Below are 6,755 nucleotides of genomic sequence, written 5' to 3'. Positions count from 1 at the left end.
TGGGAACTGAAGGCATATCAGCGAATAAAACATGAATTATTTGATATCCACAACATACTGGAGAAGTGAAGTCAGAGACCACAGGTCACCCTTGCAGCTACTTAGGTTGGGAGAGTGTCTGGAGGGTCAGCAATGAGTGTGCATTAAGGAGTCATAGGAAAAAGCAGGAACAGAGCCATAAGGTCAGCAACAAGCCAGCACAGACAGAAAGGCCACACACACCCTCTAATCACACTGATTGTGAAAGAGACACTGAAATGTGGAAAGAAATTGCAGAGGGATGTTCACAAAATCACAGCTGACCTCTCTGAGACTTGGACGGGGAGCATAGATACAAATGATCTGCACTGCAGCTAAAACACTGCATTGCAGGAGAACAGAGTTTTGCCCTTAAGATCTAGCAAGTATTACAAATACAAATGAGTATATAGCATGACCTGAGAGCTGGTAACATGCTGCTTCCTTTGCTGCTTGGCAAATTCAGTCAGATTTGGCTGAGGGAAAAAATGTTAGCAACAATCACGCAGTTTCTAAGTGCCTGGAAGAAAACCGGCAGAAGTGCAATGAGAGCCCCAGAAAACGACACTTTGAAAAGTATCAATCTATTTCACCTATTTCCAAGAGAACTTTCTATCCAAAAGGGGGCTACTATAGTAAGAAAGGGGATAGACAATCCCATCCCAACACCACAATTTCCTTGTCTGATTGCCTTTGCATTTGTTGAGGTATAGGCTGAACAAAAGAGGAGTCTGAAGGTTTGATTTTCAATAGATTTTACTTCCTACTGGCAAACCAGCATAAGGAGTACTGTAGTGTCACAGAGCACTGGCTTGAGATTTTCTGAGATAGTCCCAGCTCTGTTGGTGTCCTTTACAGCTGGAAACTCCCGTCTTACTAACATTTCACATAGAAGTCCTCTGTCTAATAAAACGAACTATTGTCAGCACTCACATGTTACTCTTAAAATAAGAGAACAGATTTTTGAGTAGGACTTTGGGCATCCTACTTGTCTGGGCTACAGAAAATGGAGGAGCACTGGATTTTGGGATACCTTTTAGTCCTCATTTTTTTTTCTCTGTGATGGCCTTTATTGTCAGGGCAAGTGCCGGCACAAAGACATGATAAATCATATGGTAAAGATAACTGCTTGGATTTGAAATATTTCTTAATAAAAAACAGTGTGAATCAAATGCAGACTCAGTTTATACTTATGAGCTCTGAATCACAGCTGCTTTGGATGTGTAAGGCCAACAAATATGAGTATATTCTATGTAAAACAATTATCTGCAAACTATTTTGCAATGAAAAACTACCTTGTTTTTAAGGCAAATTTAAATAAAATGTTCCAAAAACTCTAGTTTTTCTACTTCAGTGGAAAGAGATGGTTGTTTTTCACAAGAAGTCATCTTAGCATTTCTCTGTTTGATGCCTCAGCCTACAAAGAGTGATCTGAATTATTTCACTACTGAAAATATCAAAGAGCAATGGGTTGTTTTTTATAGGTTACAACAAAGAATTCATATTCAGTATTTCTGTCTTGGTTTATCTTTAACTTCACCAGCACATTCAGAGCTAGCAAATGAACTGTGAATAGTTGCTCCTCTAGCTCTACTCTCTGAGGGAGCAACAAGCTGTAAATTGCTATGGCTGTGCATATTTTTAAATATTCTCTTCTTTTTTTCTTGTATTCTTATTTTGGCTGTCCCTGAAAACCTGACCTGATTACAGGTACAATGAGGATCTTTATGTGTTGGCAATTGCTATTCAGCTAATGATTTAACCTCATGAAATTTTTGAGTAGCTTTTACTGTTTACTACTAAATATTTTTGCCATTCATAAAGAGCCAGGCTCTGAAAGTTGTCACTAAGCCAACTTGCCTCCATTGATTGGCAATGATTTTACATTAAAAAATGAGCACTACTATATTTATTTCCTGGATTCTACTTTTCAATCAATTCTTAATCACCTGCTCCTGAGTGACTACACTTCACTGCAGGTGGGGTATCAACACCACAGCTAGAACATCTCCTGCTCATTTGAGTAGCCAGCATGAGGGCTTACCAGGGGCACTTCGGACCTCTGAGGAAAACATAAGCAAGACAAATATAGAAATCCTTGAATAGACTTCAGAATATCATATATGTTAAAAAAAATCAGGATGGATTTCTGCAGTAAAACTAAAGCAAAGGATATATGACTGATTATGCACCTTTTACCCCTTGTTGGTAAAGTCTGTGGGGATCCATCTCAGATTTTTTAAATGGGAGAAAATGAAACTTTAAAAACAGCAGCAGTTGGGTTTTGATTTAAAACAGGCATTTGTAAAAGTTGATTTTAATTTCTCCAATGACAACAAAAAATACAACGAATGTTTTATAGTTAAAGTTCATTTATGTATAAAGAACCACAAAGTTATTTCCTCATTGCAATGACTGTAATTGTATTGCTTCAGATAACCCACAGACATTTCTATGGGACAGAGAACTATTCAGTACCATGTGAATTCAATCCTTTTCAGAATTATCACAGCTGGTGGATAGGGAATAAATGACTGAATGAAGGTTTGCAAAATCCTGACCTACACTGACACAGAGATTTCAGCTATTCATGGGATTGTTTTGGGGATCTCTTCATCAGTAAGGTATTTAGTCTGTAAAAACTTTCCGACAGTCCCGTATTTAACAGTACATATGTCCTTTTCCACATTTGAAGTCTGTTTAAGGTCTATGTCTTTAACGTTGACTTTCCAAAGACTTAAAAACCTCCCTGTGATGCACTTTGGGGAATTTGGTCTAAGTGGAGGATTGAAGGCTGATTCCTGTGCTTAGACACTTTGTTCGAAGATGAACAGTAATGCGAGTTTAAAATGTATTTCCCACCCACGTGCAAATATTTCTCCTGAAATCCTGCCAGTGAGAGAACCGGGCCTGAGTCTATTGCCAGGTGGAAGAAGTAAAGTGCTACTTGCTGGTTTAGTTTGCTAATAAAACCAGTATCTAATGCTGATAATGCTTCTGGAAGTATGGAGTTAAAATTTAGAGAGTTTGAAAAGAAGCCATTCAGCAGTTATCACTGTTCAACACCCTACAGAATTAAGATTATTGAGCTATACTTAATCTTTGCACAAATGGCAAAAAGATTTTTCCTTACATTTGTGTATTGGCTACCAGTCTACAGATCCTTTCCCCCCCTTTCTTCAGCCCTGATACACAAGTTGCATGTGAATTGGATGCTTTGGAAAATGAACCATTAGAATAAAGGATGGTGGTTTTTTACAATTTTATTTTTATCAAGGGAATATATTTCTGTAATCAGGTGTGAAGCAGGGCCTTCTAGCTAACAATTGAGAAAAGGCCTATGAAAAGATATTGAAGGGATACCTGTGGTCTGTGACTGAATTGCATATTCCCTTTCTTTCCTGGAAGCTTTGCCTAGCTGGATAAAGCAAAGGAGCAGGGGGATAACACAGAATGAAGAGATTAAGAAGTATTGAGCCAAGATCTATATATATGTGTGTGTATGAACAGTACTTTAGAAAGGAGAAAAACGTATCTGAACTTTTAGTTGGAATAACTGTATTTTGTTTATTTGTGTTGCAGCATTTTATGTTAGTTCTCTGGCAGATATCTCACAACTGTAAGTCCTGGGAAAAGGCTGACAGAAAGATGATGCTGTGGGGATTTCAGTGTTACTGATTTATAATTTTGGTTATGCTGCTAGGTTAGTGGATCATGTGTTATTTCTTCCAAATGACAAGCTGCAGAAGCAGGTGATATTTTTCTCTGAATTTCAATATTGACTTGGAATGCCTGATGGTTTAATATTTTTTGTTGTTAATGATTTAACGGACAATATAAAAACATAAATAAACTCCTACCAACAATAAACAACTACAGATTGTTGTGATTGATCCTGTTTAGTGGGTTCCAGCTTGGAAATGCATGCATGCTACACCGCAGATAACCAGTTGGTCAGGAAAAGGGCTGCAAGGGGCAACTAGCCTGGTCATCTAGGACAGATATTTCTCAAGAATTCTACCTCTGTCTCTCTCTGTGCTGGTGTCTAGATGGCAAACAGCTCTGACAGGGACAAGTAGAGGTATATTCTTCTTTGCTATGCAGAGGATTTCTTACACTGACAAGCACAAATTAAATTTTGCTCTTCTCGGGACAGAATGTAGTGTTTTTTTGCATTAAACTCATCAATGACTTTATCTTCTTTTTCTGGGTATTTCTTTTTTCTGAGGATGGCATTATAGGCTCAGTTGTCCCTTGAACCTGAGCTCAGCTTGGCACTGCAGAGTGGGTAAGGATTGATTGGATTGGCATGGCTGTTTGGTGTTCTTCTGCCAATGAAGGATCTGTGGAGCAGGGATTTGTTGTCGTAAACCTCAGATGTCCATTCCTCTTCCCTCCAGCCCTCCTGGGCCATACGTGGCTTAGGAAATGGTTCCACCAACACTTCATGAATGAAGTTGCCAAATACCAATGAGCCATTAAGTGTTAGAATTTCATTCTTTTTGTTGGGTTACTGGGTGCAGGAATTGTCTGGGTTTTTTGGGTGGGGAGAAATGGTGAAGTGCCTGGCAGGTCACACAAGGAGCTGAGGAGGAGAAAGGGTAGATTTGCAGCAATGTTTGCTTAAGGAAGAGTTTGGATCACTGATCTATGCTGCTGTTCTTATTTGCTTGTGTGTATGTATTTGGTGTGTCCTAAGACAGGTTCTTAAATCTCTGCAACCCATTTTGGTGTTAAGAGGACCCTTTCTATAGGGTGTTCATGGTATTCTACTTAAATAATCCCCTAACATATGTGACTCAGTGCATTTACTGAGCTGTTATAGATCATACTCTTAATTGAAAACCACTGAGCTCAATAATATTCCAGAAAAATGTCAATAGTCTGGCTTATTATATCACAACCTTTTCAAATATTGTTTCCCATACAAGTAATTTAAAAGCTAGTCACAGAACACGGTAAATAGCAATTTGAAGAAAAATATGACTGATTATGTCTAGATCCATGTTATTTGCAGACCAAATACCTGATTAATTTTCCGGTGGAGGTAATGAAAATTTTTGTTTGACTTCAATTGAAGTTTTGTCAGACTCTCAAGCCTCCAGGCAAATTAACCAATGTGAAAGAAGCATGTTAATGTGAATGAGCAAACTCTCCCTTAAACTTCTTAAGATCTGAGACATGTCTGCAACAAACGGATGTTACTAAATATGTCTGATAGACTGATCAGGATTTACTTGTTTTCCAGATGGATAATAGTGATTTGAGACGAACTTCCTTCAGTATAAGGGCAGATATTTTTTTTCCACTACCTGTGATTTGCTTATTGAGTTCCAAATGATGGCAATCAGGAGTGAGAGTAGCAAAATATTTTCCTGAGCTAAAACCTCTTTTCATAGTAACTAGGTTTGTAAAACAAGACTAGGCATGCGAGGATTGCTTACTAATTGCATCTAAACACAACTGAGGAAGGTGGGGTTAGCACCCTTTTTGCCCATGTGCAGGCTGACATGAGGACAGCCATACTGTAAAGCATTCTGCATGCCCTGAAGACTTCCATGCTTGGCTTGCTCTAAATTTATTCCCCCAATGCACCATTGAATGTGAAATGTTCCCAACAGAAAGCTTCACAGACCTTGGTTTATCACTTTTTAATTATGCCACACAAATCTGTTGACATTGAGAGAGAGTGCTACACATCCCACTGGTTCTGAAATTCTTGTCTTGTCTATCTTCTACCGAATTTTATCAGTAGTGGTTGAAATACTGCTTACCATTCTTATGTACTCAGGTTCTCTGTCATTCTTTGCCTCTGTGCCAAAAGGAATAGCTGTTTTTTATCCCAACACCGTGTTCCACTGCTGAATGTCTCTGTTAGTCTCCAAATGCTAATTAACTCACTGAGGAAACCAAATCTGTGAGGAATTTTTTCAATTTTGATAGACACTGAGAAGTAGCATTTGGGCAACTCTGCATGTATAACTTAATATAAAGCAAAAGCTTTATAACTGAGCATCTAGAGGAAATGTGCATGCTTGAGCTTTAAACATGTGAAACCTTTTAATTTCTTTGATCTGCTCAGGCTGGCAGAAATATCATTAAGGCAAAGTTTCACATTAATTCCTTGGATTTAACCTTTGGAACTTGCAAAGGCTGTGCAATAATGCAGTGACGTTTGCTGATGGATTGGAAAATCCAGGTAGCCTTGCATCAAGAGGTAAAGGGATATGAGTTAAGGCACTCCTCCCAGAGTCTGCACATCCACAGGTTTAACACATTTTCTCTTCTGCAATTAGGCATGAATATCTAATTATAGCATGTTTTATAGATATGTGATCCTCATGAAATAATCCAGACACTCTCAAAATTTTTGTTTCAGTATCTTGCCTTAATCAGAAATAAGAACTTGAAAGTTCAGCAGAATTTACTAACTTCTGGTTTTCCTAAATTATCAGTATCTTGACGGCTGTAGGTGGTGTGGGCATTAATCATGTTTCTGATGTCATTTAATTTAATGGGACATTACCCCACTGGTCCGTGGGTTTTCACATGGCATTACCACTCAACTTTCCTGCAAAGGAGTCTGCAATGGGCGCTCTGTGAGCAACACAAGATCATTGGTTACAAAGGCTTGAGGGAATCTAGCTCGAAGATCAGCCCTCTAGTAATTCACTGGTGTAAGCATGTGAGAAGGACTCGAGGTGTTAGGTCACCTCTTTTTTCCTTTAGCTGGACTA

This window comes from Corvus kubaryi, unplaced genomic scaffold, assembly GCF_017639235.1.
Source record: "Corvus kubaryi isolate FWS band 111438036 unplaced genomic scaffold, C.kubaryi_AGA036_p1.0 138, whole genome shotgun sequence".
NCBI lineage: Eukaryota > Metazoa > Chordata > Aves > Passeriformes > Corvidae > Corvus > Corvus kubaryi.
Note: the sequence above shows the minus strand (reverse complement) of the source record.